The sequence below is a fragment of the Monodelphis domestica genome, chromosome 5 (genome assembly GCF_027887165.1).
Source record: "Monodelphis domestica isolate mMonDom1 chromosome 5, mMonDom1.pri, whole genome shotgun sequence".
Lineage (NCBI taxonomy): Eukaryota > Metazoa > Chordata > Mammalia > Didelphimorphia > Didelphidae > Monodelphis > Monodelphis domestica.
In genome coordinates, this window is record NC_077231.1 from 78,642,342 (window position 1) to 78,666,763 (window position 24,422).

Genomic DNA, 24,422 nt, shown 5'->3' on the forward strand with positions numbered 1-24,422 from the left:
AAAACCTACAAGCACTATTAAAAATTGAGTTACTATTAGTATTCCCTGGGAACGATCTTTACATCTATTGGAGGTAGGATAATCAGAGGAATTCCCAGTGAGGAAAATTCTTCTGTCAACACATATCAGCATCTGCCCAAGTAACGGAAAGAACATTAATTTCAAAGTCCAGAGACCTGGATTCAAATCCTTCCTAGGATATGTAGGAACTCAATGACTGTGGACAAGTCATTTAACTTGCTTCAGTCTCAGTTTTCTCAGCTATAAAAAGAGGGAGTTGGACTAGATGGTCTCTGAGCCCCTTTCCAGCTTGAGATATATGATTTTACAGTTGCAGAATCATAGTATCAAATAATATATTAACTTAGAGAGCTGACTGGGACACTAAGGCATCTAGCAGGCAGCCCCATAGTGCCCAGAGCACTAGTCCTGAAGTCAGGAAGACTAAGTTCAGACACTCACCTGGGTGATCTTGGACAAATTACTTAATCTCTGCCTTCCTCAGTTTCCTCAACTATAAAATGGGGATAATAATAAAAGCACCCACTTCCCAGGACTATCTTGAGGATCAAATGAGATAATATTAATAAAACACTTTAACACAATACCTAGAATACATTAGGTACTATATAAATGTTAGTTATTATAGCCAACATAGGTCAGAGGCAAGACTCAAACTCAGATCTTCTTACCCAAAAGGCCAGCTCTTTATCTCCTACGCCCTTTGCCTTGCTTCCACTTTATAATGGAAGTCAACTTTGCAGTCAACTTTTCAATGACTCACCAAATTCGTCAACTTCAGCACTCCATCACATGGCTTCCAGGCCTTCTGGCATGTTGGGAAGAAGATAGAGAGTACTGGCAGACAGCATTAAGTATGCATGCACACACACCAAGTCTTATTGAGGAAGGGAATGTGAGCTACCATTGTGGAAGTGGACATTTTTGATCGTTTAGAATCTCTCATTAAATCCTCACATGTAAGTAAGGGTCGAGGCAAAAAATGAATAACAAATGTGAGAAATTCAGAATCATCTCCTTTTCTCTATTACTAGCCCTGGAGTTAATGGCAAACGTGACCTGCATCTGTCAATGCTGGCCCAGTGTGATTTCCAGAAATCGGTCAGAAAAGCCATTTGCCAAGATGAGTTCTAACTCTCCCGGAATGGAGTGGCAGAGAGATCACGCCTCGCAGAATTAACCAATACAGTCGGCCAAGGAAACAACACAGAAAGATCTCCAGAGTAAGATTTGCCAGAAAAGACAACGTAGAAAGGGGTTTTGAGGTGGGTGTCAGAAGCTTTGATTTCTAGAATAATTTCTCCCTCTAATTCTTAACCTCTGTGGATGGAATGGAACCCTTCTCAGAATCACGGTTTTAAATGCATGTCAGAATTCAGAAGATTACAATGGAAACCTATTAGATTGGAGCATTTATACAAAAAAAAGTTTTTCATCTATTTAATCTCTGTCAGATCCCTTTTCAGTGAGACGGGAAACTGGGGAGGGTAGAAGGAAGGGAGACAATTTGGAACTCAAAAATTTCTTTAAATGATCATTTTGTTCCAGTTCATGGATCTCACATAAAGAATCCAGGCTCTATTCAGTTTATGAAAAAAGACATTTTCAATATATAATTTTTATATATTGAATTATATTTTTATATATTATTTTAATACATAAAAATTATCTATTTTATATATTATCTATAATAAATATGTATTTTATATAAATTTATATAGTTATAATTTATTATATTTATTTAGTAGTATAGTATATTTTAATACATTCTTTATTATATTTCTTTTCTATGTTTATATTATTGTGTATGACTTATATTTTATTATATCTTATTATATTTCTATTTTTATATTTTCAATATATAATTAATATGTTAATTCATTTCCTTTTTGTTCTAATCTGTAAAGTCATCCACAACTCCCATCCCCATCTACCACACACACACACACATACACACATACACACCACACACACACACACAGACCCCCAGAGCAATTGTTAAACAGAGAAGAACCAATAATAGTTTGAGTTCTTCTTGGGGAAACTAGTCATTAATGAGCAGGGGAAGCACTGTAAAAATATATTTACATAGGTAATGAGGCCAATTCAATTCTAAGACCCTGGGCAAGTCCTTTTATTGGGCTAAACCTCAGTTTTCCAAACTGAAAAAGAGGTATTACTACTTGTACCACCTTCAAAGTTAGGAAAGTAAGGGATGGGGCAGCTAGGTGGCCCAGTGGACTAAGAGTTTGGCCTCAAAATGGGAAGTCCTGGGTTCAAATCCGACCTCCCATACTTCCTAGCTGTGTGACCCAGGGCAAGTCACTTAATCCCCACTCTTCTGCCCTAGAGTCAATAAGCAGTATCCTAAGATAGAAGGAGGAAGAGAGAGATGGGGGGAGGGAGAAAGGGAGAGAGGAAGAGAAGGAGGAAGGACAGGTTAAGGAAAACTTGAGAAGAGACTTCAGATCTCAAGACAAAAAGCTCCATGGTATGGTGGATAATGTATTCAATCTGGAAGCAGGAAGACCTAAGTTCAAATCCCACCTCAAAAACTTCCTCACCATGTAGCTCTGGGCAAGTGACTTAACCAATCTGTGCCTGTTTCCTCAACTGAAAAATGAGGGGATTGGATTTTACACAGTAACAGCAGTATTTTGTGATTGGCAATTATGAATGACTTAGCTTTCTCGGCAATATGTAATCCAATATAATCCCCAAGAAGTCATGATGAAAAATGCCATTTGTCTCCAGAGAAAGAACTAATGGAGTCTAAATGCAGACCGAAACACACTGACTTTCTTTCTTCTTTTTTTGTTTAAATTTTCTTCCACAAAATGACTAATATAGGAAAATGTTTTACATTAGTGCATATATAAAATCTATATTGTTTGCTGTCTCAGAGAAGGAGGAGGGGAGAAAGGGCAGAAGGGAGAGATTTGACCAATTGTTTTTTAACGAATGTTAAAAATTATTTTGACATGTCATTGGGGGAAAATAATTTTTTAATTTTTAACTGAGCATTTAACATGGATTACAAAATGTCAGAAAACAATTATTAAACATTTTATCAGCATGCAATCTGCTAGGAGGGGAGTGGGAAGGTAAGGGTGAAAGTTCATCATGGATTTCTCCTAACGGACAGCTACGAGAGGAAATAATGGACCATGGAAGAGTCCCGTTAACTAAGCATTCTCACTAGCCAGGTGCTAAGCTTACTTGTTCCTGTACGAAAACTAGGAGAGCCCTCTAAATTTCAGCATCCCAGGCAAAGTGCCCATAATACCAACCTAGTTATCCTTCTGAGAAATATCCACAGAAATATCAAGGAAAGATTATGTTTCCTTAAAATTGTCGGTGATAGTCAAAATGTTATCAAGACACCAAATCCCTTTCTGGGTTAGCAAAGGACTCGCCACTCCTCAGAATGCCATGACTGAGCAGCATCCCCCAGACATGTCAAAAGAATTTATAAGTAGCTGCCATGGGCGTAGAAAATATCCGGACTTATCGACAGTAAGAGGCTGTCCACATTCCAAAGAACAGCATGAGTCTCTCAACTCTCAGCAAAGAAATCATTTTTGGTTTCCTAAGCAGGAAAGAGATTTGGCTCGCAGGGAAGGGAGTTTCCTCACACTGACACCCATTATTAGAAAGACGGGTGCATAGAAGAGAGGACACCGAGTAGTCTCAGCCAACAGTGCCCTCTGAATGGGGTTTCCACGGGACTTAATTTGAATGGAGAAATGAATGATTTTGCCCAGACATCACACTTTTGAAGCTTTAATATTCGCACTGTGGCATGTGAAGGTTAATACAAAGCAAAATGGAAGGCAAAATGAGCATTCATTTCCACAGAAGGCCAGGGGAAGGTCTAGCACATCAGAGACATTTCTGCTCTATTATTAGTCCTCTCATTTTTGGTGTATCTGAAGACACTAAGAATTAGGAAGCACTTAAAAATGTTGAGCAAGTCAACTTACTCAACTGTCAGAAGCCTCCAGACCCTGTCATTTGGAGCAGTCGGGGGTTTCCTTCCATTTGAACAGCTTGTTAGAATGGTCCATGTCACAGCTTGCTTGGGGATGGGAAAAGGCAAATATTCTACATGGGGAAATTAATGTTTGGAAATCATTTGATAATAGGGCATAATGGGTTGTTGTAAGAATCGTAGTGGCTTACTGGCATGGCCCCAGGCCAGCATTTACAGAAGCACAGAGTGACATAAAGGAATGTCCAATCCAGTCTGTATTCAGACACAAATCCTGTTACAACACTCCCAAGGTAGGTGGTCAGGCAGCCCCTTCTTACAGATATCTCATAATGAGGATCAAGGTATCACAGATTTAGAACTGAAAGGGAAGTTGTAGGTCAAAGGGTTCAATATCATCATTCTACTTCTGAGGAAACTGAGGTCCAAAGAGATGAAGTGTTTGTCCAATGTTACACAACTAGTAAATAGGAGAGGGATATTTATCTTGGGGTCTTCTGACTCCAAATCCAAAAATTTTCCTATGAAACTATGCTGAGGGGGCTGCTGATTGGCTCAGTGGACTAAGAGCCAGGCCTAGAGATGGAAGGTCCTAGGTTCAAAACTGGCCTCAGAACTTTCCTAGCTGTGTGACCCTGAGCAAGTCACTTAACCCTGTGACAGAGGTTGGCACTAAAGAAAAAGTGCCAGGCTGAAGAATGTGTGGATCTGATCTCCTTGTCAGAGGAGGGGCCCCAGGAGGTTGGGAATCTTGAGGAGCAGAAGATTCTGGCTGGAAGAGCAGTTGGTCTCTCAGTTGGGAGAAGCCGAAGAGAGAAGGTTGAATAAGATTTTCTCCTGAGGGTTACCCACTTTTTCCTGCTTGTGACTGGAAATCTTTCCCCCCAACACTTCCCAATTGAAAAGACTCACTGAAGAGAGACCTGAGAAAAGGTATGTTGAATCTCTGTCAGACTTCACCTTAGCTCCTATTGCCCTGGGTCTGAACTGTGGCCAATGGGCCAAACCCAGGGTCAGCCAACCTGACTTTCTCTCAGGGGGCTCAGGCTGCCAAAACTGGAGTTCCCCCTCAAACTTGAGGAGGGAGGAAAAGAGTTTTAGAAAGAGACAGGGACCCCCCCCCCTTTTCCCACTTTCCTTTTCCATTCTTTTCTCTGCCAGTTTTACTTTGTATTACCCTGACTGAGTTGACATTAAAGAAGTTATCTTTTCCCCAAGATTTGAATCAAGTGTGAGTAAACATATCAAAGGGATAGGAAGATGTCTTTGGTCTCAGGTAGTGGAGGGGGGACAAGAGGGACAAGAGCAAATCTGGGAGAGCAGCCATAGTAAAGAAGGGACAGCAGAAGGGGGAAAATCTTCAAACCTCCTCTCCTCTCTCTGAGCCAACCCTAAACATCAGCTGTCCTCTCCTAGATCCTATTCCCTTTACCATCCCCAAAATCCTTTTCTCCATTACATCTGCTATCTCCCCCAAACCCTGCTTTGAGAAAGGAGGTCTCCACTCTTTTTATCTCTCTCAATACTGGAAGACCAAACCTTTCATTCATTACAATGCCCATTGCCTAACTTTCCACTCTTCTGCCTTAGAACCAATACATAGTATTGATTCTAAGATTAAAGAAAGGAAGGAAGGAAGGAAGGAACGAACGAACGAACGAACGAACAAACGAACGAAGGAACGAAGGAAGGAACGAAGGAACTATGCTGAAAATCCAATATACCTCCTAAGGCATCCCATTCTATATTTATGTGATTTTAATTAATTGTTAGAAAGCTTTTTTTTTCCCTTGACAAGTCTAAATTTGCCTGTTTAAAATTTCCACCTACTTCTGTCCTTTGGGACTAAGTAGTACCAGCTTCCTTCTCATCAGAGTGGGATTTCCATTTAAAGAAACTAAAATTTCATAGCAAAATATTTTAGGTTTTACATTGTTTTCCCCCTACTACACCTAAGTTGATTGCTGGAATTACCCTTATTGTATTCTGTCCACATTTTAGAATATACAAAGCAGGTTAGCTGTCTTGGTGCCTGGAGCTCCCACCTAAGTTCTTGGCAAGTCACCCTTTTTATTTTTTCACAAATTAACATGAAAGCCTGTGATAATAACCTGGGTGCACCCAGAAAAAGGAGGAGAGAGGAGGCCCTCCCAGTAAGACCCCAAAGATTATCAGCCCAGCCCTTGCTTTCAATTTCATAATCATAATGCAATGCTGATAGAGAATTCAGGGTAGCTGCCAAACTGATCCCTCCAGAGTCCAACAATTTATGTCTAGTGGATTATTCAGGTGCAAGAGACAGACAAACATACAAAACAAATGAATACACAGAACTCTAACCTGTCTCTGGTTGTTGCTAGATAGGGCAATAACTTTACCGGTCAGTCTTTCCTGCCCAGAAATGTCCTTAAATTAAATTTACCTTGTGGGCCCTGGAGGGTTTCTAAGTTGGAAAACTAAATCTTAACCTGGCCTAGTCTGTCCCATCTGGGGTTGCTAATAACTATGACAAAAATTGTCAAAGGATCTCTTTGATAGATATTGCTGTCAATTAAAAAACCAAATGACCCAGAGATAATATGGTAAAAATTGGTTTATCAAAGCATAGGCTTCAGTGAAATAAAAATTAGTGAGTCATGAGCATAAACTTTAACAATAGGTTTCAGTTACAAAAACTACAATGAAATTTCAAAAAGTAATGGAAATTATGATTTTCAGACCAAAAAAAATAAATGGCACAAGGAGAACCCCTATATCATGGAAAACAAGAAACTAGCCAGTAAACACTCGAATTTTAGCTAATATACCAAGCGATAATTCACAAACAAACAGGAGAAACTAACAAGTTATCACCAGGGCTACAGCTGATCCCACATCTTGATTTTACAGACTTTAGCTAGTTATATATATTTAGCTAGTTATATAAATATATATATATATATTTAAATGGCGATAATAAAGTTGAACTTGAAATTGTCTTATCACAAACTCCAACAAAAAAAAGAAGGAGAGAGGGAGGGAGGGAGGAAGGAATGATAGAAGGAAGCAAAAATGTATAATACATCTACTATGTGACAGGAACTATGCCATCTGCTTTGCAAATATTATCTCATTTGATCTTCACAACCCTAGGAAGTATGTGCAAATTGTTATCTCCATTTTATGGTTGAGGAAACTGAGGCCACAGATATTTAAATGACTTATCTACAGTCAAACTATAAATCTCTGAGACAGGTTTTGAACTCAGGTCTTCCTAACTCCAGGTCTAGAGCTCTATCCACTGTTATGCCTAATTGCCTCTAAAGCAGAAAATTACTATATACCATAAACTAAACTTATTCTGCTCATAGAAACTATAACATTCTTTATGATTTAAAGTGAGAGCCAGAGGGTTTGGAGTGGAAGGGAGCTTTGAATACATATAATCCAAACTGCTTATTTTTCAGAGAAGGAAACTGAAGTCCAAAAGGGCTAGAGACAAAAAAAAATAACCTCTTCTTTGTGTATCACTCATATAATAAAGAGGTTTGAGTTACTGTAAAGGGAGTATAGATGTCACTCCCATACCATGAAAAATATAACGGTATAGATGTCAACCATACCCCAAAAGATATTTTTCCAACATTTTTTCAATATATCGCTATACAGATTATAATAATAATAGCAAGCATTATCAGCCCTTACGTTTTGTAAAATGCTTTATATTCTTCACCCTCTCAAGTGAGGATTCTCATTTGATCCTCAAAAGTAGGTAAGTCCCATTATTATCCCCATTTTATAGATAAGGAAACTGAGGCTCATGGGGGTTAAATGACTTATCCAGGGTCACTGAGCTAGTGAGTGTGGCAGGATTTCAACTCAGGTCTTCCAGACTTCAAATCCAGCTTTATCCACAATATCAGTTGTGCCAAACTCAAGTATTAGTACTGGCCAAATATTGACTTAGAAAACCACGGATTAACCCTATCTATATTGTATGTATGTTATTAATTCTGTTAAATAATTCCCAAATAAAATTCAACCTGGTTCCTGAAGGACTGAGCTCCAGAAGTTTGGTGGCTGAAGGCTAAGAGTTTGGCATCTCTGCTTGGCACCACTTGCTTGCCTAGATGATCAGAAATTCCTCATTAATTCAGTGATTCAGCCTAGGAATTACAGTCATTTCAATATCAGCTGTCTATGTGTAACCATATCAACAATCAGTAAAAACCTAGGGCAAAATCAATACCAAATCAGAAGAAAGAAACAAGACAAGAAGATATTTTAACCAACAAGCAATGAACTTAAAAAGAAAGAAATGAAAAAAAAAATTAAAAGCCTTGTAGGGTATTAGGTGGCTCAGTGGATAAAGCCCTGGGAATGGAATCAGGAAGATTCATTCATCTTCCTGACTTCGAGTCCAGCCTCAGACCTTTACCAGATGTGTGACTTTGGGTAAGTCACTTCACCCAATTTGCCTTAGTTTCCTCATCTGTAAAATGAGTTGGAGAAGGAAATCCAGAATTTTTGCCAAGAAAACCCTTAATGAATTCATGAGGAGTCAGAACAAAAACAACAACAACAAAAAAGCATTATGAAGTCAGGAAGATATGAGCTGAAGTCCCTCCTCATGCACATATGATCCTAGGATAGTCATTTAACCTCTCAATGCCCCAGATAATTCCCTGAGATTATAAAATAGAGAACAGTTGTGAATCTGCATTAGAAGGGGAATTTCCTCATTAGGACTTCCTTACACCAATGAAATCTCAGGTCCAATTTTTTTTTAATTGAAAGCACTAATACTATTTCATAGAGATACTGAAACACCACAAGACAATCAACACAAAGCAGAAGCCAAGAGATTGGGGAAGCTAGGTGGTTCAAAGGATAGAAAGCTAGGCCTAGAGATAAGGGGTCCTAGGTTCAAATGTGACCTTGGACACTTCCTAGGTAAGTCACGTAATTCCAATTGCCTACCCCTTACCAATCTTCTGCTTAGAACCCATCATTAGTATTGCTTCTAAGACAAAAGGTAAGAATTTAAAAGGGGGGAAAAAAAGACCTCCATTGAGAGGGGACCTACTCCAACCTAAGGCTACCCATTTCATCTCTGAATAACTCTAATTGTCACATTCTTTTCCTCCAGCAACAAATCAAAATTAGCCTCTGGAAACACTCCACCATCATGAATCACTGGACCAGATGAAGAGAAGAAATCTGTGCTCAAATCAGATTGAAATTTTCACTAAGTATTTATACTTCAGAAATGGGCAATCATGTAGCTGGGACCTGGTTTATGCTTTTACTTATTGTCTAGATTTAAGACAATGATAGAGAAAATACTGGTGGCAGAGTGGATAAAGCACTGAGCCTGGAATCAGGAGGAGCTAAGTTCAAAACTAGCCTCAGGCACTTCATAGCTTTGGTACCAAGTCACTTAATCTCTGATGGCCTCCCTTTCCTCAACCGTAAAACAGGGAAGATAACACCTACCTCCCAAGACCATTGTAAGGATCTAATGAGGTAATACTTATAAAAAGCACTTCGGCACAAACAAAACCAATGCAATCAAGATTAGAAGGGAACAATAAATTGAGGGGGGAAATTTTATAGCAAGCATCTCTGACAAAAGCCTCATTTCTCAAATTTATAGAGAACTGAATTAAATTTATAAGAATACAAAGCATTCTCCAACTGATCAAAGGATCTGAACAGGAAGTTCTCAGATGAAGTAATTAAAATTATTTTTAGCCATATGAAGAAATGCTACAAAGCACTATTAGAAAAATGAAAATCAAAACAAGTTGGAGTTATCATCTCATACCTATCAGACTGGCTCATATGACAAAAACAGGAAATGAAAAGTGTTGGAGGGGATGTGGAAAAATTAGGACACTAATACACTGTTGGTAAAGCTGTGAACTGACACAACCATTCTGGAGAGCAATCTGAACCCATGCCCAAAGGGCCTAAAACTATGCATACCCTTTGACCCAGCAATACTACTACTAGGTCTGTACTCCAAAGAGATCAAAGACAAAAGAAAAGGGCTTACTTGTACAAAAATATTTATAGCAGTCCTTTTTGTGTTAGCAAAGAATTGGAAACTAAAAAGATGTCCATTAATTAGAAAATGGCCAAACAAGTTGTGGAATATGATTGGGATAGAATACTATTGTGCCATAAAAAATGACAAGATGATCACAAGAAACCTGGAAAGATTTATATGAAGTAATGCGAAGTGAAGCAAACAGAACCAGGAAACGTTGTTGTACACAGTACCTGTGAGTGATTTAACTGTTATCAGCAAAGCAAATATCTAGGGCAACTCCAAGGAACCCATGATGGAAAATGTGATTTACCTCCATAAAAAAAACTGACAGAGTCCAAATGCAGATTAAAGCATCCCATTCTTCACTTTATTTCCTCCATGAATTTTTCCCTACTATAAGTAATATGTGTCTTCTTTCACAACATGATGAACAGGGAAATATGTATTATATGAAAATATACATGTGCAACCTGTGTCATATTATCTACCATCTTGAGAAGAGTAGAGGGAAAGAGAGAACATGGATAGAAAAAATGTCAGAAAAGGATTATTATAAATTATACTCACTGGGCAAAAATTTGGAAAATGAGGCATTGTCCCTTAATTTGGGAATGACTGAACAAATTGTCGTATATGATGGTGATGGAATACTATTGTGCTAAAAGGTATTATGAATCAGTTCTATAAGATTTCTAAAAGAACTGAAAATACCTACATGATCGAATGTGGAGTAAAATAAGCAGAATCAGGAGGAGATTATACATAGTAACTGAAACATTGTGGGACAATCAAATGTAATTGACTTTGCTACTAAAAGCAATGAAATGATCCAAGACAATTCTGAGGCACTTATGAGAAAGAACACTATCCACATCTAGAGAAAGAACTGTGGGAATAGAAATGCAGAAGAAAACACATGATTTATCACTTGTTTACATGGGTTTATGATTTAGGGTTTTGATTTTAAAAGATTACTCCATTATAAATACAAACAATATGGAAATAAGTTATGATGGATAAAACACGTATAACCCAGAGGCTTGTTAACTCTGGAAGGTGGGAGGAGAGAGGGGAGGGAGACAATAAGAATCAGGTAGCCAGGAAAAAAAAAATTAAATTTAAAAAAAATTTTAATTGTACCCACATACAATCTGGAAAAAAAAAATTGAAAACTTAAAGGAAAAAGTCACTTAGCACAGTACTTGGCACATAGTAGATTTTATACAAATGCTTATTTGCTTACTACATATGTTTCTTTTTCAGAGAGAGAACTGTTAAACATTTTACTAGCACACCTCTGGCTAGAGGATAGAATTTTTTAAATACTCAGGAATTAATTTTCAATATATATCAAAGAGTGGAAGAATGCAAAAGAATGGAAATGATCAAAAGCGAAGTTTTTAGTTATATTTTTTAAGGTGACCAGAAGACATTTGCAAGAACCAATTCCTGTATCAGCTTTATCATCTTTAAAAAATCATAATCTTTATGAGGACGGTTTATTCATGCAATAAGGATATCCTTGATGAGAAGGGAATGGCCTTTCACAGGCAGTTTTGTACAGCAAATAACTTATTTCCAGTTATATAACTGACTGAGAAGTGTAGGAAATACAAAATGCACTGGTGCAGGTTTCAAAAAAGCATAAGAGTGATTTTTTTTAACATGTTAAAGACTGCCACACACAAACCTTCCTGCCTTTTCTGAGATTCTAAGGCAGAGCCAAAATGGTGGCATAGTAGCAGGAGTCTTCTGAATATCCTTCCACCCAATCATTACAAAGTATCTCAAAAGGACAGAAATCAAAAATGAACAAGTAAAGGGGCTCTCCCACTGGACATAGCATGAAAGGTAGGAAGTGAGTGGTGATTCCCATGCTATAAGGGGATGAAAATGCACTAATCAAAGCACAAACTGACCATCCCTCCCCAATGCCACCTGCCATGCCAGTTAAAATGAGTTTAAGGACAATCTCCAAATTCTTGGGGGCTGGCAGAAAGCACCACAAACTTACCCCTAAGGGTTATACCAGGCCTTAGCAACAAGGCTCAAGGCAGTGGGGGCAGTGGGTGCCTGGCCACAAGTGAGGCAGCAGAGGTGGGGAAGATAGCCTCAGGGCAAAACACAGAGCAGCTGAAAATCCAAGCCTGAGTAGCTGAGAAAGATAGCCTCAGGGCAAAACACTTTATAGCAAGCATTACACAAAGAACATCATAGATCTTCCTGCCCTCAACCAGGCTTCTGACAGGGAAGGGAAGGTAGTAGCAGAAGCAAAGCCCTGTGAAACAGAAGCTAAGACACCAATGACCACCAATATGTAGGAATCCCAATCCTCTAGCAGAAAAAGGGAATAAGCAACAGCAAAAAAAGCTCTTGACCTGGAAAATTTCTATGGAGAAAAAGACCAAAATACAGAAGCAGCAGAGTGAAAAACAAGCAAACACATCCAAATTTCCCCCCAAAAAAAAATTGAAATGGGTCACAAGTTCTGGATGAACTCAAAAAGGAGTTCAACAACCAAGTAAGAAAGAGAGAAGAAAAATGGGGAAGAGAAATGGAAGTAATACAAAAAGAAAATAACAGATTAAAATATAAAATTATCCATATGGAAAGAGAGGCACAGAAATGAACTGAAGTAATAAGCAAATTAGAAAGCAGAATTGACCTTCTGAAAGCCATGAAAAATAGGATTGATCTACCTAGAAAAGGAAAATCAAAAGATTATAGCTGAAAATCAGTCTTTAGAATTGGGCAAGAAGAAGCTAATGATCTCATGAGAGAGCAAAAAGGAATTAAGCAAAATCAAAAGAAGAAAGAAAATAGAAGGAAACAAAGACAACTGACCTGGAAAACAGATCCATGAGAGACAATTTGAGAATTCTTGAACTACTCAAAAACCTGGAACAACAGCGGCAGTTGGGTAGTTCAGTGGATTGAGAGCCAGGTCTAGAGATGGGAGGTCCTAGGTTCAAATCTGGCCTCAGACACTTCCCAGCTGTGTGACCATGGGCAAGTCACTTAACCCCCATTGCCTAGCCCTTACCACTCTTCTGCCTTGGAGCCGATACACAGTATTGACTCCAAGAAGGAAGGTAAGGGTTTAAAAAAAACCTGGAACAGAAAAAAAAAAAAGCCTAGACATATTACAAGAAATTATCCAAGAAAACTGCCCTGATGTTCTTGAACAAGAGGGCAAAATAGACAATCACCCCTTATATTAAATCCCCAAAAAGACAACTCCCAGGAATGTTATAGCCATATTCAAGAGCTATCAGGCCAAGGAGAAAATACTGCAAATGGCCAGAAAGAGACAATTCAGATATCAAGGAGTCCCAGTTAGGATTACACAGGATCTAGCAACTTCTTCCACACTAAAGGACCTCAAGACTTGGAATATTATATTCAGGAAAGGAAGAGAATTGGGTCTACAACCAAGAATCACCTACCCATTAAAAATGACTATATACTTTCAGAGAAAAGTATGGGCATTTAATAAAATAGATTTCCAAGCATTCCTAAAGAAAAGACCAGAACTAAAAAGGAAATCTGATGTCCAAATACAAAATTCAAGAGAACCATAAAAAGGTAAATAAGTAAGATGGGGGAAAATTAAGGGTTTCAATAAGATCAAATTGATTATATTCTTCTATGGAAAAAATATCGGTAACTCTTAAAATGTTTTTATGCTTTTATGTTTCATATGTTTTCATTATCATAATAAAAGAAATATTCATAGGCCGAGGTTGTGGTTTTAAGCTGTTTAAGATGATATGTTAAAAAATTGGGGGAACAAAAAAGAGGATGGTACTAAGAGAAACTTGAAGAGGTAAAATAGGATAAATTATACCACATAAAGAGGCACATGGTGGGGGAGGGGGGCTGGGGGAGAGTGCTATTATAAGGAGAGGAAGAGTGGTAACAGGTAATACTTAAACCTTACTCTCAGTGAATCAGTTCTGAGAGGGAAGAATAGCCAAATCTATTGGGGTACAGAATTCTATCTTACCCTATGGAGAAGTTGAAAAGGAATAAGGAAGGGGAGGGGATGGGGGGAGTATTAAACGGGAGGGAAAGGTTGAAGGGGATGATTAATAGACCTTAAAGAGAAATATGAGGAGAATAAGAAGGGAGGAGGTAGGTAGGAAAATAAAATAAGGGGTGGGGGGAAAGGAGGACTGATTAAAAGCAAAACACTGGTGTGAGGAGAAATAGTAAAAGAAGAAATGGTAGGATTAAAAAAAGAAATCAAAATGATGAGGAATACACAGGTGGTAATCATAACTCTGAATGAGAATGGGATGAACTCACCCATAAAACAGAAGCAGATAGCAGAATGGATTAAAAACCAAAATCCTACCATATGTTGTCTACAAGAAACACACGAGGCAGGTAGACACGCACAGGGTAAAGGTAAGAGACTGGAGCAGAATTTATTGGACATCAACTGAGAAAAAGAAGGCATTAGTCACAATTATGATATTTGGCAGAGCCAAAGCAAAAATAGATCTGATTAAAATAGATAAGAAAGGCAACTACATCCTGATAAAAGGCAGTATAGACAATGAAGAAATATCAGTACATAATATGTATGCACCAAATAGTATAGCATCCAGATTTTTTTTAAGGAGAAACTATTGGAACTTAAGGAAGAAATAGACAGTAAAACTATACTTTTGGGAGACCTCAACCTTCCTCTATCAGATCTAGATGAATCAAACCAAAAAAATAAATAAAGAGTAAGAGATATGAATGAAATTTTAGAAAAATTAGTTAATAGATACATGGAGAGAGGTGAATAGGGATAAAAAGGAATATACCTTCTTTTCAGCAGCACATGGTACATTTACAAAGATTGGCCATGTACTAGGGCATAAAAGCATTGCAAACAAATAAAGCAGAAATAATAAACAGAAAAGCAGAAATAATAAATGCAACTTTTTTCAGATGATAATGTAATAAAAATTATAATTAGTAAGGGTATATGGAGAGGCAAATTAAAAATTATTAGAAGTTAAATAATCTTATTCTCCAAAACTTATAGGTCAAAGAACAATTCATAGAAACAATTACTGATTTCATTTGAGAGAATGGCAATGAGGAAACAACATATCAAAAGTTATGGGATACAGCAAAAGAGGTACTCAGGAGAAATTTTATATCCCTGAGTGCCTATATTAACAAAAAAGAAAGAGGAGATTAACAAATTGGGCATACAACTAAAAAAAAAAACTAGAAAAGAACCAATAAATAATAAATAAAATAAATAAATAAAAGAACCCTCAGAAAAAGACCAAATTAGAAATCCTAAAAATCAAAGGAAAAATTAATAAAATTAAAAGCAAAAGAGCTATTTAAGTAATAAATCAGACTAGGAGCTGGTATTTTGAAAAAGTAAATAAAATTGATAAAGTGTTGGTTATTTAATTTTTAAAAAGAAAGAAGAGACCCAAATTAACAGTATCATGAATGTAAAGGGTGATCTCATCTTTAATGAAGAGGAAATTCAGGCAGTTATTAAGAGCCATTTCACCCAATTATATACCAATAAATATGATAATCTAGGTCAAATGGATAAATATTTACCAAAATATAAATTGCTTAACAGAAGAAGAAATAGAATACTTAAATAATCCCATATCTTATGCTCTGTTCTCCTCTGAAAAACTCTTTTAACTAGTAACACTGGCCTTTATTTGTTCTTCCTCAAACTAATATTTTCCTGATTCTACAATGCTTTTTTGGTTGTCATCCAGTTGTACCCAATTCTTTGGGACCCTGTTTGGAGTTTTCTTGGCATAGATACAGAAGTGGTTTGTTACATCCTTCTCCAGTTCATTAGGAACATGAGGAAACTGAGGCAAACAGGGTGAAGTGACTTACCCAGGGTCACACAGCTAGTAAGCATCTGAGACCAGATTTGAACTGTCTTTCTGACTCCAGCCCCAGTGCTCTATATAGTGTGCCACCCTAGCTGCCCTTTTAACAATTTTACAAAAGAGTTATACAAAATCATTTGGGGACTGGTTGAACAATCTATGGTGTGCAGTTGCAATGGAATACTATTGCACCATAATGTGAATAGGGAATTCTTTGTTCCCTTTGCCTATTCTGAGTTCACACTTGTGAAAGGGAATCCTTTATTCTCTTTGCCTATTTTGAGTTAACACACCTTTTGATTGAATCAACAAAAGCTTGAACTAGGTGGAGGAGCTCAAAAACCACTTAGAGAATTCATACCTTTAGAAATTCAATCAGGAAACTGTGAACCTTTTGATGAGAAATTGACCTTTAGAGGCCTTTGATAAGAGTTGACACCTTCAGAGGATGTGAAGTGTCAATCCCACAAACATTGCTCCAGGGCAGTGTTAGGCAATTTGGAAACTGTGATTGACCCTTGTGAAAGGGGGAAGGGACAAAGAGCCACTATAAAAGGCCCTGAATTTCTGGGGCTAGGGAAGTTGACTCCAAGAAAGAAGTCAGCTTCAAGGAAGAGTTGGACTTCAAGAAGGAAGTCAGCTTAAAGAAGAATGTCGGCTCAAGGAAGAAAGTCAGCCTCAGAAGTCACATTTATCTCTATCCATAGTCTCAACTTTGAGCAATAATACTTCAAATCAGCAACCACTATTATTATTTATAATCTTCATATATTTTAGTGAAACCATTAAAATTTAATTCTTACAATAAGAAATGACAAACAAGATAAGTTCAGAAAAACCTGAAAAAAATTCTAAGAACTGATACAAAGCAAATTAAGTAGAAGCAGGAGATCTTTGTACACAGTAACATATTGTGCAATGATCAATTGTAAATGACAGCTACTTTCAGCAATACAATGATCCAGGACAATTCTGAAGGAATCGTGATGAAAAATGCTATCCACCTCCAAAGGAAGAACTAATGGACTCTGAATGTAGATCGAAGCTGACTATTTTTCATTTTTTTTCTTCATGAGTTTTTTCTTGTATGTGTGATATGCACCTTCTTTTATATGACAAATATGAATGAACTGCATGATAGTTCATGATAATTGCATGATAACCCATAGCAAATTTTTACCCTCCACCCCAGGGAAGGGAGAGGGGAGGGAGAGAGGTAGAGGATTTGGATGGCAAAATATCAGAAAACAAATGTTAAAAATTGCTTCTACATATAATTGTGAGAAATACAATAAAATATTACTGAAGAAAAAAATTTGGAATGCCTGTGGTCCTTGGGAGAGAGGTGATGCTAGGGGTACTGAATGAGTCATGTGTTTTCAAACCTTCCTAAAGGGAAGAATTGTTTTGCTTAATTGTATTTATTGGTTATAAGCAAAGATATTCACTTTTGGAGTGGGGGAAGAGGTAAGGAGTAGGAGAAATAGCCTCTTCCTCAAAAAATAAGTAAAATAGAAGAGCATCAATGAAATATTTTCAAATACAGCTAGGAGAATAAAAGAAAGTCCATAAGGGGACACAGAAAACAGGAATTTTACATTTGTATTATACTGTAACTTTGTATTTGTACTATAATTGCAAATTATATTTATGAGGCAGCTAGGTGGCTCAATGGACAGAAAGCCAAGCTTGGGGATAGGAAGTCCTGAGTTCAAATATGAACTCAAGACATTTTCTAGCTATGTGACCCTGAGGAAGTCACTTAATCCCCATTCCCTAGCCCTCACCACTCTTCTGCCTTGGAACAACACTTAGTATCTATTCTAAGAAAGAAAGAAGGTAGGGTTTTTAAAAAGTATATAGATATTGATATATATTTTTTAGGAGAAAAAAAAGCCAATCTATAATAGAGATTCAAGGTTTCACACACAAATCAAATATGTAGCATACCATTACTTTTTACACCCAAAATAACACCATTATGAACATATGTGACTAAAAAAGCCACTCCAGCCATATAGTAAAAATGAGAGCCTCCCGGTCACCAAACTGAAAGCTACTCTGGTACTCACAAAATATTAAAGGAACCAGATGATGTTCAGCATCTTGAGTGGATTCTCTATAGAAAACAAATAGGTCAAAATGAACAAAAAATAAATAAATTTCCCCACTGGCAGAGTTTATGCTACAGTGTTGTTGTTGAGTACCAAATGAGGCAATTTAAGTGAAATGGTTTGAAAATCTTAATGTGCTCTGACAGGCTGTCCCAACAGTCCTGAGCTGTTAAAACTGCATTCAAACTTTTGGGACACACTGCACAAATATCCCCTATTAGCTTTCAGAAGTCAACAGTTGAAACCTACAAGTTCAATGTGAAAAAGTCTCCCATCCCCAAGAGTTTCCCTAAGAGGGTCAGATATCTCTGGCAGAACACTGACTACCATATCTTAAGCACTTTTTTCAGTATTGTGAAAGGAAATTCTTGGTTCTCTTTGTCTATTCTGAGTTTACACTTGTGAAAAGGGAATCCTTTATGATCTTTGCCTAGTTGGGGTTAAAATTTTGGTTTACAATAACTTAAGTACCCCTACTTAGTACTTCACCACATTATGAAGACAGGATTAACTCTCCTTTGTCTACTTTTTAATTGAATCAACAATTTGATGAGTATTCACCTCTCCAGAAGGTAAGAAATGGTTCCCACAAATACAGCCTCCTGGGCAGTGCTGGGCAATTTGGAAGTTGTGATTGGCCCTTGTGAAAAGGGGAAGGAACAAGAAGCCACTATAAAAGGCCCTGAATTTCTGGGGCTAGAGAAGTCAACTTCAAGAAGGAAGTCAGCTTCAAGAAGGTTGGTTCAAGGAAGAAAGTCAGCTCAGGAGTCATTCAGCTTGAGTCACTGTCTTGACCTGCCTCTTGCAGGGAACTTGAGTGAGTGGATAGCTGGCTTTCCCTTCCTGTCTTCTAGAGAGTTTAATCCTGGTTGAAGATCAACAAGTCCTGGCTGAGTCAAGCACCAGAGCAATATTTAGTTAGATAGACTAATGTCTTCTCTACCCTTTTATATTTTTCTGCTTTTACTCTTTCCACCTCTTTTGTAATTAAAAGCTATTAATGTTATTTTGACTTTGAGCGATAATACTTTGAATCAGCAACCAACATTATTATTTATAATCTTCATATATTTTAGTCAAACCATTAAAATTTAATTTTTACAGTTATCAAACACTTTTCACTCTAAAGGGGATGGCATATCCTTTGTATTATGCTCCCAATGGCAAAAGAATTTAAGCAGAAATCTAATGCACCTGATCTGGGTCAGGATGACATAGAAAATACACGTTTTTCATCTTGAAAAATGAAAAAAAAAATCAACTAGCACCCAAAAGCACCTTGTAAAAGGATGGAACTCAATAGGTTTTTACGTAAACACCAGTGAATGGTGAGAGAACAGGTTTGACCAGAGGATTACCCAAAAATCAACCTAGAAAGAGACTCCATCACTGCTTGACCCGTTAATTCATTGAAAAAGGTGTCCCAAAAGTCTTGGTGCTGGGGCAGCTAGGTGGGTCAGCAGAGTATCAGACTTGGAGACAATAGGTCCTGGGTTCAAGTCTGGCCTCAGACACTTCCTAGTTGTCTGGTAGGTAGAAGGTACTCTAAGGTAGAAGAACTACAAGGCTAGGCAACTTAACCTCAATTGCCTAGCCTTGTAGTTCTTCTACCTTAGAATCAATAAAGTATTGGTTTATATATCAATACTACCTTAGTATCAATTCTAAGACAGAAGATTAAAGTTTAAAAAATTAAAAGTCTTGGGGTTATTTTAAGTTTACTAAGATTCCCAGCTGCTATAGGACTCTGGGACACTCCATATTTGTTGCAAAGAGGAATGGTCTGATGGTAGCATACAACAAACAAGGGACATCTGATGAAAAAAAGGAGCTGGCTAGTCTTGAAGCCAGAGAGAATTAGGACAAGGGGACAGTCTTCATTCTATCAGGATTCCTCACAGACTATCCAGAGTTCTAGAAAACGACCTCTAGCATGGTGGGTTGACATCTATGAAGGATTTTCTGGCAGATATGGCCAAAAGTCACAAAGAACTGAGAAGACATGGAAGGATTGCAATCCTCGTGGGCAGCACAGTAAAGGGGAGATTTTGAGACAGAGGCTCCTGCATCTAAAGCTGGAAGGGACCTCAGAGAGTAACTAGTCCTGTACTCTTATTTGACAGGAAGATAAACTGAGGTCAAGAGAGAACAAATGACTTAATGTCCTAGCATCATAATTCTAGAACTGAAGGAACCTCAGAGAAGCCATTTCTTATTACATAAGGATTATGAGACCTAGGGAGGTTAACTCGGCCTAGGTCACACAAGCAGTAGGTCTCAGACACACTATTTGAATCCAGGTGTCTTACTCTAGAATCTTTGCTCTTTCCACCACACTATGCTTCTTAGGGCTGGGATCAAAGCCCAGCTCAGCTTGTGACTTTGGAAAAGTCACGTGACTTTGATTTCCTCATCTGCAAAAGAAAAGAATTAGATTAAATCATCAAGTTTCCTCCAGCTCCTAATCTATGAATTATGAATTATGGTCCCTTCCCAGCTCTGGATCTATGGTTCCAATGAAATACTAAAAATAAATTCTTTTAATCCAAGAAAGTTATACAGTCTCTGGCACCGATATAATAAGGAACAGTCTAGAAAAATAGAAATATAGCAGAAAACAATACTTTCAGCCTCAGTTTTCCAAACTCTAAATAACTGTCTTTTAAAAAGCTATGATCCTAGCTGTGTGACCTTGGGCAAGTCACTTGACCCCCATTGCCTAGTCCTTACCACTCTTCTGCCTTGGAACAAATACACAGTGTTCGTTCTAAGATAGATGTTAAGGGTTTGAAAATAAAATAGAAGAAGCTTTGTGTCATTCAATAGCGCTCTCTGCTCACTTAAACTTAAGGCACAGTGCCTGGGAAATCTTGTTAAGATTGCAGTAATTGAGGTGGAAAGGATGTCTGCAAGTTGGCTGTGAGTTTAGATAGATTTTCCTGCTGGGATTTCCTGCCTAAATCACAGCAAGGTAGACTCATTCACTATCTAAGCTGAATGTCAATGAGGTGATATGAGGTAATTCCCAGCTAAGGCAAAATCATCTTCAGATCTGGAATCCTCTTCTCCAGGCTGGTCGTCCCACTCTCCACCACCAGTCTAAGATCAGATGCTTTTTTGTTGTTGTTTTTGGTCATTCAAATTCTCTGATCTAAAGAACTGTAGAAAAAAATTGAATGCTGGCAACTCAAACACAAAGCCCTCTTTTAGTGGCATCTAGGCTGCTTCACCTCCATTTCTTCTTTTCTGAACTAGTATAATAGATCCCAGTGACAATGCTTCCAATTCCTTCTCTAACAACTCCCAATCAGTAATACTCCACAGAACTGCCAAAGTCATACTCCTAAAACCCTGATCGGACCACTTCACTCCATTACTCAAGAATCTTCGATGGCTCTCTATAACGCCCAAGAATAAAATATGAACACCCTAGCCAGTCATTCAAACACTGGAGGTCTTTCCAAATCTTTCGTCGTTGTTTTCCACGTCATATTTGAATTGTCAGAACACCATTTGGGATTATGTTGGCAAAGATATTGGAGTAGATGAGGAGATAAGGAATAGATGAGGAAAGTGAAGCAAACAGGGCAGAGTGACTTACTCGGTCGGGGTCATACAACTAGTAAGTATCTGAGGTCAGATTTGAACTCAGGTCTGTCCTGACTCCAGGCTTGGCACTCTATCCACTGTACCACCTAGCTGTTCAGTTTTATTTCATGTTAATCCTCCCTACCTACTCTACGATTCAGTCAAACTGGTCGACTGGCTGGTCTTTATATACACCTTCACAATGCATAATTGGAAATCTTGTGCCTTTGAACTACATTTCTCAGGAGCCCACTGACTTCCTGTCATTACATGCTGAAGTAGACAGGGGGATAAATAAGGTGGTCTTCTATGGCTAGCTCTCTTGCCTTCATTCCTCGGCTCAAATGGTCTCCTTGGTTAAGAATGCTCTCACCCCAGACTCCCACAACATCCAGCTTCCTTCAAAACCTAGCTCCTGTTGCTCTCCCATTGTCACTGTAGTCTAGATCTTGAAATCATTTTGTGTTCCCTCATCTTTGGGCAAAGTGTCTCCCTTTCCCCATCCCCAATAAATTAAAGTTGCTTAAAGGTAGGGAGGGTTTCATTTGTATCACTTTATCCAAAACACCTAGTAGAGTGTCCAGTATGTAGTTAGCTTCTTAATGAATTTTACTTAATTGGATCAGATTCTCTGCTTTTTCCCCCTTTATCACATTTGGAAGAAAGCATCCTTAGAGAGCAGGGAAGCAAGTGGAAAGAATGCTAGACCTGTGGTCAGTAAGACCTCAGTTCAAATCTTACCTCAGACACTTCCTAGCTGTGTTACCTAGCTAAATCACTTAACTCTGTTTGCCTCAGTTTCCTTATCTGTAAAATAAGCTAGAGAAGGAAATAACAAGCAGTTCCAATATCTTTGCCAAGAAAACCCCAAATGAAATGGGGTCACGAAGATCCAGACACAACTGGAAAATGACCGAACAATGACAACACCCTGAGATGGCAAGAAGTGAAATCAAGGAGAAAAAGACAGGCAGGGCAGAAAGCCAGGAGAAGAACAACCATGGAGGCTGTGAATGCTTCCTTTAGCTGAAAAAAGGGAGGTATAACATGTCTCCTTAGCCTTGGCCCTTTCACTTGAAACCATTGTTATTTCCTAAGGACTTCAAGAGCTATATATTCCTCCTCTCAACAAGGCCCAAATGAGAAATGAAAGGTCAGACGTGGCAGCAGAAGAGAGAGATGCTTCCCCAAAGAAGCAGGGAACACTGGAATGACATCTCTAACACAATACCATTTTCCTAGTCCATTGTATAAGCCCCCCTTTTTTTTGCTCCAAGTAACTAAGAAAAACAACTCTGAGACGATGAGTGCTGTAGCACTTATACCAAATGTACACCCATGCACCCCAAAAAAGACTTGCTGGCTCTGCAATTCTCAAGAGAAGGGAGGGGTACATGAGAAAACTGCTGCAGGCTTGCATAAAGAAGGTCCCATTAGCTAAGTGACCTTTTGGCCTCATCTCAGCATGGTAATTCATCTTCTGGGTAGAATAATTCCATCCCCATCTTTTTATCTCTCATCCACACAACCCTAAAGGAAATTAATGACCCTTGGTTTTAATACTCATGTCTACTTGATGGAGAATAATCTCCATGATTATGGGGCTTCTTGATTACAAAGTATTTTACATGGCATTATCCAACTTAATATTTCTAATGATCCCACGAGGTAGACAATTCACATATTTTTAGCCTTTTTTTAACAGATAAGGAAACTAAGGCCCAGTGAAGTTAAATGTAGTTGACCAAGGTTACACAATGAGGAGGCCAGCTGGGTGGCTCAGTGGATTGAAAGCAGGATCTACAGATGGGAGATCCCAGGTTCAAATCTGGCCTCAGATACTTCCTAGCTAGCTGTATGACCCTGGGCAAGTCATTTAACCCCCATTACTCTTCTGCCTTGGAACCAATACACAGTATCAATTCCAAAATGGAAGGTAAGGGTTTTCTAAAAATAAAGAGGTTATCCAGCTAGGTAACTAGTGGAGTCAATCAAGCTACCAGTCATTGTGTATTTATTAAGTATATAGTATGTGCCAGACATTGGAGATACATAAACAGAAGGGAAACAGTTGCTGACTTCAAGGACCTTATGGTCTAGCCCAGGGAAACAACACATTCATACACAAGTAGATATAAATTATCTAGGCAGCCAGGTGGTCCCTGGAGAGAGCCCTGGACCTGGCCTCAAGACCTAAATTCCAAGCTAGCCTTAGAAGCTTAGTTGTGTGACCCTGGGCAAGTCTCATGATCCTGGAAAACACTAAGATGATAAGATGCAGAGTAAGTGAAAATAAGCATTGGTAGGGTATGAAGCATTTAATACCAAGGAAATTACAGATTGAGTTAATATTTATATATTTACACACACATAAATATATATATATACACACATTTATTTATATATTCACTTAAATTTATTTATATATGTTTATGAAAATACTTAAATATGTTTCCATTTACATGAAAATGCATGTTTATATATGGATGTATTAATATAGGGCAACAAGGAGGCACAGTGGTTTAAGCACTAGGCTTGTAGCTCAGGAAAACTCAACTCCTAAGTTCAAATCCAGCCTTAGACACTTGCTAGTTCTGTAATTCTGGGTCAGTCACTTCACCCTGTTGGCCTCAGTTCCCTCATCTGTAAAAATGAGCTGGAGAAGCAAGTGGCAAACCACTTCAGTACCTTTGCCAAGAGAACCCCAAATGGGGTCACGGAGATATGTATACCATTGAAAACAACAATGTATTAATACATCAACGTATTAAAATTAGATAGGAATGACATTGGACTAG

The 24,422-nt window shown here is 38.1% G+C and overlaps 1 protein-coding gene across 1 annotated transcript in view; it reads right to left on the reverse strand.

Moving 5' to 3' along the window:
- Positions 1–24,422, reverse strand: part of TMCC3 (transmembrane and coiled-coil domain family 3) — a 397,001-nt gene that overhangs the window by 368,458 nt on the left and 4,121 nt on the right. The window lies entirely within an intron of this gene.